General features: G+C 46.2%; 1 long non-coding RNA gene across 1 annotated transcript; it reads left to right on the top strand.

Moving 5' to 3' along the window:
- Positions 1–7,000: 7,000 nt before the first annotated feature.
- On the top strand, positions 7,001–11,740 carry LOC119097644 (uncharacterized). Its single transcript, XR_005094175.1, has 3 exons — positions 7,001–7,065; positions 9,896–10,409; positions 10,651–11,740. It is a non-coding gene; the product is annotated as an uncharacterized LOC119097644 (long non-coding RNA).
- The last annotated feature ends 381 nt before the right edge of the window (positions 11,741–12,121 follow it).

Here is a 12,121-nt window from a genome sequence, read left to right as displayed (position 1 = left end):
CGTGCGTGCGTGCGTGCGTGCGTGCGTGCGTGCGTGCGTGCGTGCGTGCGTGCGTGCGTGCGTGCGTGCGTGCGTCCGCGTACGGGTGGATGAGATTGGGGCTGAACACTGACTTATGTTGAAACATACTCCCGAAGCGCGAACCAGATCGGGATTTTCCACTGACCTGGGCCCACTTCCCTCCCCCCTCAAAGTTGGGGGAACTGGAGCCCAGGCGTGGGGGGGGGAGGTAGCTGGATTTGGCGGGGGTGGGCACTTGAGCCTCCACCCTGCCACTTGCATCACTCACTGGATCACTGGATCGGATCACACTTGAAGTCTGATTTCACTCTTTAGCGTTCCATTTCACCCGCGAGTGATGGTGTAAGCTGCCCGCCGCCAATCTGCAGCAGCCGCCATCAGACCCCTGTGAGCAGCCCGATGTTGTCTAAAGCTACACAAAACGACTAGGTCGGCATCGCCTGGTGTCTAAGGAGTATTAAAATGGCCGATGTAAAGCTCTGAAATTATGCCGGCTCGAGAGTTTGAATGTGAAAAAATAATTGTAATTCGGGGAGTAATGCGTAGGCTAGGCTAAGAACAAGACACAGGACAGTTGTAAATCGGGCTCACTGCAAACAAGCTGCAGTATTCACCTAGCTTAAAAAGACCCCCATAGGTCACTATATTTGATGTGCTTGGGAGTTGTGCAGACTGAAATGGTCTTCGGCGCACCAAAACAGACTGCATGCTTCTAGACTGTCCCTATATGTGGATTTCATCTCCAACAGCAGAAGTGCGGCCAAGGGATAGCTTGCGGGGCCAAGCCTCCTGCACGCCCTGGAGGTGGCTTGGGTCTATTTAAGGTCGAAGGCTACGGCACTTTTTGGCTTTTTAAGGCGCTTTTACGACCTTTGTAGCATAAATAATGGACTCTGGTAACCAAATGGAGTCTGCGGCATAAAATGGTACGCAATAAAAACGGAGCCCTCATAGCGACAAAGTCGGGCCACCTCCACTGAACGAGCCCATAACGTCACAATTTTACCACCTCCTGGCCACGCTACTTACCACTTACCAACGGGAGTGGCGCAGTCAGGGGTAGGGTGAAAGGGGCATGTGTACCCTTCGTAGCTCAGGGTGCACGTGCCCCCTTCTTCGAGTCCATCGGGACCGAGGATTAAGGGCCCAAAGAGCTAGCTTGAGGTGTAGGAAAAGGCCTCGGCCTGCAGGTCCGGGACTTTAAACGTCAGCTGGATGGCCCAACGGGTCGACTGGGGGCCTCTAGGTCCATGAGGGCCTCTATGTCGATCAGGCACCATCAGTACCGATCAGTCGGCTCCGTCGGCTAGGGCCTGAGCATCCACTCCCCAACAAGAGACATTACCGAGCCCTCGATTTACGTTGGTCGGGACGATGGGCTGGAAGTGGGCTGATGCTTAGAACTGGACTTAAGCGATGGCGGTATGATGATGTGCTTTTGCGCTGTTCATCGCCGGATCGTCGTTTCTCCTGTCCTATTTCAAGGCCGTTCTAGCAGAGATCCGTATGTCGTAAGGCACAATGAAGAAATGCGCGGTGTAGGATTTCTTCTGGGAAAAAGTGAACTGCTTGCGCAGCCTAAGATAACAAAATCCACACGACTAAGCTCAAAATGCTTCGCGCAAAAACTGAAGGGACCTATTGACGGGACATTAATTGCTGGGATACCCGGTCTTAAGGCACTTGCTGGGATACCCGGTCTTTTTATCAGCTGAATGAACAGTCTTAACCGCCAAGAACTTTGACGATACCTTGGGCTCGCGGTTAGTGCACGACTTTGATGTGCCCATGCTGGTAACAAGTCAGAGAACGTCAAGGCACCATAAGCAGTTCGGCAAGAAAGCCGAAATAACGTCGCGAGCACAAGCAGTAAAACGCATTTCTAGTCGTGATGGCGATGTATTACCCAAGTGGTTGGCGGGCAGCAGCTTACGATGTGGTCCCATTCGACTTACTGTGACCAGAGAACCGAGAGCTACGGGTTTAAAAAAAAAACATGGGACCTTTCTGGTACGGAGCTGGCTTGGATACCTACCTATTTGACGCTTCTGTACTGGGCATACGTTTGATCGGCACTGCATTATACGGTAGGCGTTAATTAACGAGAGCGCTGTAAACGGTAAAAGACAGCGCCGTGAGTTTTGGCTCATCTGATGGTACATTCATTACGCAAGTTTTACAAAGGAGTCGTATCCGGCCGTATCAGGTGAATTTACCAACATATAATCGCTGGACGTTTACGGATACATTTAACGACACTTCTTTGCTATATGTTAGCAGTGGAACCAACAGACCGAGTAGATCAGCAGAATCATCAGTCCAGTAGCTCGCGAGGGTTTATATCCATCTAATCAGATGGATGAGACAGTGGTTATAGCCATTTCCCCGTTCCCTGGGAATAGGGGAATGGGAGCAGGGAATACCCCTTTCGGTTAGCATTTTTTTTTGGCAAAACATGTCCAGGCTGAAATCCAAGAAGGTATGGACCTAGACTTATGACAAGAAGGTATGGACTTACGCCCCTTTTAGGGCTCACGGTCATGTACAGAGCACCGGCACCATCATGACTGTATCTAACTCCGATACATATTATCTTGCTTATCTGTTACATCATATCATATAGTCTTTTATATTAGGCATGATATCATAACTCAGTCGGTGACCAAACCTTAACGTACAGGGCTTTTCATGGTCGATTATGCGAACGTGATATGTGTCTTGATGTGCGATGTGTGAGCTTAAAGTCGTTTGCATGTGTAACTGATGCCTCACGCGTGATGCGCGATACCTGTTTATTTGAAATCACTTGCATGCATAATGACTGCGCGATGTGTCGTGCGTGTTTAGTTGAATTCGTTTTTCTGTACACACATTTTCACTATCCTTATTGTTAGTTAGATATGCACTGTATCGTAGTAAACGCTGGGAATTGTCCTTGTTAAGTACCCTGAAAGTTGATATCCTCTAAAAACTGTGGCTGGCTGTTTGAAAAAAAACTGAAAAATCTAGTAGGATCATTGGCAGCCAATTCTGAATTCCTTTCTGCTATTGTTCGATGAAGGCATGTTGCCGAAATCTGAGCGCATCTTTGTCTCCATTCTCCTAGGTTTTGTCGAAAGAATAAGGCTATTGCTGCTGTCTTATCTTTGTGAACAATGCTCCTCGCAAATGCACTTAAAAGCTTGCGAACCATCATATATCATGAAATAAGCTCACTTATAACTTTTGATAGACTTAAACACGCGACCGGGTGGCCGGTTCGGGACTGACCTATTCTGACCTTCAAAAAGTCCACGGAAGATGTGTTATGCGGTTCATGTTACCAATCAATTCGAAACGAGCACCTGAAACTGCATCATGCAGCACGCCTTAGAGTAATAAAACAGGTAATTCTTAACTTGGTCTTACCTTCATACTTGAACCTAGGTTAATGGAATTTGTCCATTCAATTGCTGTGTCGCCTAGGAAAGTATCTCAGAGATTATGACTTCGTCTAACACTTTGTTGTTGCATCAGATGGAACAATTCCATAGAAATTTACTTCGCTGAATCCATGGCCTCGCTTTGACATGCCGTAGTTCATCGACCTTACAAGGCACATCTAAATTTTTGATACCAGTGATCCGCTGTTTAATTGTCGACAGCTACGCAAAATTTAGCGAGGTTGTGTTGCGCCGTTCGGAAACCATTCCGAAAAACCTTTCGGTGACCAATTTTACCCTTCCCCACGTAAGGGCATGTTAAAGTTGAAAAGACTGATCTGGACATAACAGTTTCCTTATTTAGTAAACATGCCCCTCATTGCATAATTGTTTGATTGCGTCATCGTGCCTTGCACATTGAAAGAGAGAGACACTTGACGGCTGTTTTGCCCGCAAGTCATGCTTATGAAAGCCAGATGTGAACAACTCGACAATTATATTTGTACTGGCGTTGATCGTCGTGAAGCCAATGTAATGCCAGGATTGAAAATGATTGAAATTAATGATTGAAATGACAGAAGGAGGTCGCATTCATGGGCCCGACGAGCAGGGCCAGGCACTTTAATGCCAGCCAGAGGGACCCTGCCAGCTGTTCAATGGCCCCTGTATCCACAAGGACATGTATGTCGGTCACACACCACCAGTTACGCGCAGTCGGCTCCGTATCGGCGTTCAACCCATCCAGCTTCTGAGTTCTGTCGGTTTAGAAAGACTACAGTTGTTCTCATGGTAGCTATTTCTGGGCTCTGTCCCATTTATAAATGATATTACGATGACTTTCAAGTATCATGCCTTCTACGGATATTACACCCAAGAGCATTTCAATGTAGTATTGATATGGTTGTATGTAGCGGAAGTTAGCCCACATTCAGCCCACATTCAGCCCAGCCCAAATTTGGCAGCACAAATGTAGGGAATTCCCTTTACCGGCCAATATCTCCCATAGGATAAGGAAATCATGGACTGGCGAAATGTCACCTGAGAGCTCTCTTTCGGCCAAAGACAACAGCGCACAGAAAAATCACCTACCTTGTCTAGGGGGAAAGCTATAGACGATCCGAAAAATCATGTCTATGGGGCGGCCCCTACGATTTTCTTCAAAATTGCGTTATCGAACCATCGACAGATACGTATCAATCCGGCTGAAGAAACCCTATGGGGCATTGATATTCAGGGGGTCAAACCCTTAGGAAACATATATAACGGGGTTTGGCACTTACTTAACGGCAAACATAGGCCGAGTTGCATGTCAAATGAAAGCACGTGGCATCCCAAATGCAGACGTGCAAACCCAAAACCCCTATCCCCTAAAACCCCTATGGGGCATTTATATTCAGGGGGTCAAAAACCCTTAGGAAACATATATAACGGGGTTTGGCACTTACTTAACGGCGAACATAGGCCGAGTTGCATGTCAAATGAAAGCACGTGGCATCCCAAATGCAGACGTGCAAACCCGAAACCCCTACCTTGTCTAGGGGGAAAGTTATAGACAATCTGAAAAATGATGTCTATGAGGCGGCCCCTACGATTTTCTTCAAAATTGCGTCATCGAACCATTGACAGCTACTTATCAATCCGGCTGAAGAAACCCTATGAGGCATTTATATTCAAGGGGTCAGAACCCCTTAGGAAACATATATAACGAAGTTTTGCCCTTACTTAACGGCAAACATAGGCCGAATTGCATGTCAAATGAAAGCACGTGGTATACCAAATGCAGACGTGCAATCCCAAAACCCCTATCTTGTCTAGGGGGAAAGTTATAGACAATCTAAAAAATCATGTCTATGCGGCGGCCCTACGATTTTCTTCAAAATTGCGTCATCGAACCATTGGCAGCTACTTATCAATCCGGCTGAAGAAACCCTATGGGGCATTTATATTCAAGGGGTCAGAACCCCTTAGGAAACATATATAACGGGGTTTGACGCTTACTTAACGGCAAACATAGGCCGAGTTGCATGTCAAATGAAAGCACGTGGCATCCCAAATGCAGACGTGCAAACCCAAAACCCCTATCTTGTCTAGGGGGAAAGTTATAGACAATCTAAAAAATGATGTCTATGAGGCGGCCCCTACGATTTTCTTCAAAATTGCGTCATCGAACTATTGACAGCTACTTATCAATCCGGCTGAAGAAACCCTATGGGGCATTGATGTTCAGGGGGTCAAAACCCCTTAGGAAACATATATAACGGGGTTTGGCACTTACTTAACGGCAAACATAGGCCGAGTTGCATGTCAAATGAAAGCACGTGGCATTCCAAATGCAGACGTGCAAACCCAAGACCCCTATCTTGTCTAGGGGGAAAGTTATAGACAATTGGAAAAATATAAATGCCCCATAGGGGTTTTAGGGGATAGGGGTTTTGGGTTTGCACGTCTGCATTTGGAATGCCACGTGCTTTCATTTGACATGCAACTCGGCCTATGTTTGCCGTTAAGTAAGTGCCAAACTCCGTTATATATGTTTCCTAAGGGGTTTTGATCCCTTGAATATAAATGCCTCATAGGGTTTCTTCAGCCGGATTGATAAGTAGCTGTCAATGGTTCGATGACGCAATTTTGAAGAAAATCGTAGGGGCCGCCTCATAGACATCATTTTTCAGATTGTCTATAACTTTCTCCCTAGACAAGGTAGGGGTTTTGGGTTTGCACGTCTGCATTTGGGATGCCACGTGCTTTCATTTAACATGCAACTCGGCCTATGTTTGCCGTTAAGTAAGTGCCAAACCCCGTTATATATGTTTCCTAAGGGTTTTTGACCCCCTGAATATAAATGCCCCATAGGGGTTTTAGGGGATAGGGGTTTTGGGTTTGCACGTCTGCATTTGGGATGCCACGTGCTTTCATTTGACATGCAACTCGGCCTATGTTTGCCGTTAAGTAAGTGCCAAACCCCGTTATATATGTTTCCTAAGGGTTTTTGACCCCCTGAATATCAATGCCCCATAGGGTTTCTTCAGCCGGATTGATACGTATCTGTCGATGGTTCGATAACGCAATTTTGAAGAAAATCGTAGGGGCCGCCCCATAGACATGATTTTTCGGATCGTCTATAGCTTTTCCCCTAGACAAGGTAGGTGATTTTTCTGTGCGCTGTTGTCTTTGGCCGAAAGAGAGCTCTCAGGTGACATTTCGCCAGTCCATGATTTCCTTATCCTATGGGAGATATTGGCCGGTAAAGGGAATTCCCTACATTTGTGCTGCCAAATTTGGGCTGGGCTGAATGTGGGCTGAATGTGGGCTAACTTCCGCTACATTATGGTTGTGCTGCTGCAATCAGTAATCAAACGTACCAGAGAAAAAGGGAGCGTGTATATCGACTCATGAGTCGATTTACTGAAAACGGCCCTTCTGTGTAAATCACGTCGGATCCGAGTCGATTTACACACAACTGCACCACTGTGTAAATCGAGTCAGATTCATGACGTCACGTTTGCGCATGCGCACTCGCCTGCGTTTGCGACCGTGTCCGCACGGACGCGCGGTTTTGAACGCCGGGCGTGTCGAGGTGCGGGTGAGGGTGGATGTGGTGCGCGGCAAATGAGGATTGAAGGTATGTGCATATTGTGCGTGCATGAAGGTATGTGCATGTCGAATCGAGTCACAGATCAATGAAAGTAATTTCATTAAATAGGTACACTTGGCCAGAGACGAGGCGTAGGTCAAAATCAGGGTGCTTTCAACCAGGGACGGCGCAGCAATGGCATAGGGCTCCCCGCCCCCTCCCCCCCCCCCCCTCCCATTGCCGGCAGACGGGTAGATGGCAGCAGTTCCAAATCAGGATCTCCTTAAACTTTGAAGACCCCTTTTGTGGACTGAAAGTATGCTGTTCTTGGTGACAAAGCCCTTTCACGTGCCAGGAGGCCATGTTATATGGTACCAATGCCCTTTGTTGCAAAATTATAAGGTCCTGTTTGTTTTATTGTCAACATCTATTTACCTGGATATAATGCTTATAACAGTTTGGTAAAAGAACATATGCCTGCAATTTTCCTTTCCCTTCAACTTTCAAGACAACATTGCCCATGAGGCCCCCCATGAGGCAGCCCCATTTTGCTTAGGAGGCCCCTTGGATATCCTCCCCCCAAACCAAAAATCCATGGTGCCATTCCCTCTGTCAGCATCAGCGGGCTGGACTGATTTTCCCTCACTTGTTTCTACTTCGTATTTAGGTAATTCATTAAAAGTAGCACATACTTTGTACCTATACATTTTGTCACAAATGGGAGCAGGTTTTGTCAGCTGATTGAATGTTACAGTGCTTATGTATAAGATAATGGTGATCTTCAGCTGATTTTTTGAATGCCTGTCTTCTGGTTTGAAAAGGAATTGGCCCATCCTGGCTGAAAGCAAGACTGGGTAGGTGTTTTCATCAAAATATGTGGATTTTGTGGAAATGCTGGAAAGTAATTTACATCAGGTGGTATTAATTTAAGAAAACATTTGACCAGTACATATATGCTTCTAACAAAATGTATTGAAAGCTGTAAAGTAACAGCTGGGAATGATTAAGTTTTTTTCAAAGTCTAGCATTGACAAGGAGATATCTTGTGAGCGAGGTACACAATTGTAACAAAACAAGTGGCCAAAAACAGGTATTTATCAATTTTAAAAACTTTGGGAAAACAGCAGCTGTGTTTGAAAAGCAAATTTGGATCTGGTGAGGCAAGGAAGGATGTTACTGGAGATCTTAGCTTCATCAACATGCATTTTAGGACCCACTAAGGCTAGAATGCAAACAATAAACATGATTGTTATTGTTCACAACTGTTCACATACTCTTAACATGTATGTAAACTTATTAAAAAGCAGTGATTAGATCATATATATATATATATATATATATATATATATATATATATATATATATATATATATGTAAGAAGGCTGTAGGTGTGGCTGACTGACAAGGACCATGCTGAGAAGTTGGCCATCACAGAGGTCTTCCCGGACTGCGACCAGTTTCTATGCAGCTTCCATATGCTAGCAAACATGCTGGCTTTTTCAGTTTGTTTTCATAACCTATCAAGGGTGCAAATTGGATTGACTCTCGTCATTGCCCTTGTTTGTCTAATATTATTACTTAATGGCTTGATCATCCTCCGCAGTGGCAAAAAAGCTGAATGTGTGCTGAGTGATCCCTGCATTATACATCAGTGGTTGAGCCAAACTAGGCTTTAAACATTTTATGTGGTATACAGCCTTGATAACTTTTTCATATAGCACTAATGGTCTGGCTCTTGTCTCTGGCCCTGATAGTCTAATGTAGTACTCCTGCAATCTGGTGCCCGGCCCCTGATGTTCTAGATCAGAAGGCCCAATGTTGTGTTATGGTGAGCCCTTTGCTGGCTTGGCAGGCTGTGTTACAAGCCAGGAAGCCCTGTACTGGATTAAGAGGCACTCTCTATTCAAGAGGCACTCTCTATTTGATGCATCAGATGGCAGCAGTTCAAGGTCAGGGCTTCCTGACCTGATATTACTGCCCTTGAGAGTCTGGCGAGGTACTCCTACCTCCTGGTACTCTGGCCCCTGGTGGCCAGACCTGACACTCCTGCCCCCCATGGTCTGACCTGGTACTACTTCCTCCTGGTGGCCTTACCCAGTACCACAACTTGATGGTGTGAATTGGTACCAGTGCTCCTGGTAGCATAATACTGCTGTCTCATGGTGATCTGACGTGGTACTTGTGCCACATGGTAGAAGGACTTGATACCTCTGCCCCTGATGGTCTTATCTGGTACCCCTGTGCTTAGTGGTTGGGCCTGGTATTCCTGCCACCTGATAGGGTACCCCCACTATTAATGGTCTGACCTGGCACTGCTGCTGCCAGCTGGTCTGACCTGGTACCCATGCCCCCTGCTTGTTTGGCATGGTGCCTTGTGCCTGATGGTCTGACCTGGTGCTACTGATGATCAGACCATCAGTGTGTGGGGTCACCAGATCAGACTACTGGAGTTAGAATTACCAGGTCAGGCCACCAGGAGGTGGGTACCAGATCTACCCCTGATGATCTGACCTGGTACCCTGATGATTTGACCTGGTACCATGATGATTTGACCTGGTACCCCTGATGATCTGACCCCTTACCCCTGATGATCCGATCTGGTACCCCTGATGATCTGACCTGGCACCCCTGATGGTCTGACCTGTGACTCCTGATGATCTGACCTGTGACTCCTGATGAACTGACCTGTGACTCCTCATGATCTGACCTGTGACTCCTCATGATCTGGCCTGGAATCCCTGCTGGTCTGACCTAGTATTCCTGCCTCCTTGTGGTTCTTGGTATGCCAGCTGGCAAACTAGCTGGTTGTGCCTTGTGCATAATGTCTGTGGACATTACTGGGCAGTGCACTTAGCTAACATACTTCGCTATGTTTCAGACGTATAGCATCTCAACAAAAGATAGAAGATGCCTGTGTTGAGGAAAGGTGACTGTTTTCATTCCTTTGATGAGCTAGATGCCCATATCCGTGAATTGGAGGCCGAGACGAATGTGAAGTTTTTCAAGTCGAGCTCTGTCACTCTTGGTAAATTTCTTCAGACAAATCCTGGGCACTTCATTTCAAAGTTGGTCGCTGACCGTGCTGACAAGGAGGCGCTTTTGCAGCAGAAAAAGTACCGTCTCGTTAAATTTTCGTGCACTCATGGTGGGCGCCAGTACGAAAGCAAAGCTGGTGATCGTCGTGTCCGAAACACGAGAACCAAAAAAGTCGGCTGTCCCGTAAGCATCCTAGTGTTTCTGGAAAAGTCATTGCGTTTAGAGATTAGGGACATCTCACTGGAGCATTCCCACCCGGTGTCGAAGGCAAGCTTTCTGCTGCAGCCAGAAAATCGTCGCCTGCCTGCGTCCTAAAGGCAGCGTCACCACAGTCGTGGGATCAGCAAAGAAATAAGGTAAGCTTGCTTGTTGTGAATTGATGCGACCTTTCATTGACAATTGTTAGTAAAACCACGTCTCGAACAGTAATGAGTCGGGAAATATGACCGGCTCATATGCGGTGCGTTTCCGGTCATGACTAACTTGTATCGATCAATAACACATGGTACGGCGTAAAACTAGGTCATAATGTTTCTGCTCAGTGCGTACCATGTCTTGATGTAAGTTTTTCTTAACGTGTTCCTTTTTTTTCTTCAGAGTACTGAACAGCAACGGTGGATGGTGGGAGCGCTGGATTACACCGTCCACGTACTCGGCTTTAAACCCGCCATCATCATGCACCGCGTGGTCACGGTGTTCCACGAATTTGACATAACTTCGTTCATCGGAAACGCCTTGACTTCCCGGATACCTGTAGAGCTCTTAGGCTTCTTCTATTGTAGAGAACAGGCTCGATATCTATATTCGTTTGCATGTCATGATGTGAATAGCTAGTTTGCCAAGATACATCTTCATGTACATATATCAGTATTGCAAGCCCATCCAGAGACTCTGAAAGGCTGAAAGCGTTTCCGACTGTCTGTGTTGATTGTTTCCAAACTGGATAAGCTTTGTTAAATAGCACCGCTCACCAAGCAATGGTTGCTTACGTCCAACCTCCTGCGTCCCTGGATGTCCTTGCACTATCTCCTCACTAGTCGAGATGAACGTTGAGCGAGCTTAGATCTGTCGTGTACCTGAACTAAGTAGCTGAAGTGAACTAAGTAGCCTCGTCAAATGTCTGATGCGTTCTTCGTCGACAGTTCCACATATGCGAAAACTGACTGGGTAATTACATACTTGCCTCATGCGAGGAAGACGCATACAAATGTATGTACAATTTTGTTTTGTGCTAGTTTAACCAGTGACCGCTAAGGAGAATGTGTTTTAAAAAATACCAACATGAGAGCATTGCTCTGGCTACTTATTCAATGTGTCGGGCCGCTGTTATATAATTGCTTAGTGCGTTCAACAATTCTCAGCCATGGTTGTTATTGATGTTTTTTGACACTGGTTGTGCTCGCACGCTTTGAATCTAGTCAAGAAGAACGTTGATGATTGTGCGTAGTGGTGGGTTTCCATGCATCTCAGCACTCAGGGTGTGCCTTTGTTAGTGTACGGGATTTGTTGGCATGTGAGAAAGTTTTCCTGACAACGCGGCATGTCTGGCCGCTCCAATGCGGTAAAATACCTGCGCTGTTGTGACATGGTTGCTACTTCTCATTGCATGCATCTGTGATAAGCTCGTACGGCTGCGTGCCCAGAACTGCATTTCGCGTACCTTCCAAGGCTGTGGTTATCCCAGAGAGGTCATTGACCTCAATACTTTAATGCATTTAAAGCTGACCAACTCTGCTGAAGTGATTATAGCGCGTTGTGAAAATGTCACGTATCCACAAATACGCCTGAGGAAATCCATCAAATGTCTTGTGAGTTTCTTCCGTATGCGCAAGACCACTGGCAGCTCTAATGACACCTCTCATTGCGAATGCGTGGCTGGGTCATGTTCACGCTCATTTCAATCACAAATTATTCAGACGGCTGGGTTGTTTGACTCGGTACGATTGCAACAGTAGTATCGGTGCAATATTAAAAAAAAAAAACGGCGCGACCAGATTCGCACGATATCAATCGTCCCTTCGTTCTAACAACTTGGCCAACAGTAAATTATGTATCAAAATTTAAGCCG

Source organism: Pollicipes pollicipes, unplaced genomic scaffold (genome assembly GCF_011947565.3).
Source record: "Pollicipes pollicipes isolate AB1234 unplaced genomic scaffold, Ppol_2.1 Scaffold_4295;HRSCAF=5057_pilon_pilon_pilon, whole genome shotgun sequence".
In the NCBI taxonomy this organism is placed as follows: domain Eukaryota; kingdom Metazoa; phylum Arthropoda; class Thecostraca; order Pollicipedomorpha; family Pollicipedidae; genus Pollicipes; species Pollicipes pollicipes.
Note: the sequence above shows the minus strand (reverse complement) of the source record. Positions and strands in the feature narration are given on the sequence as shown.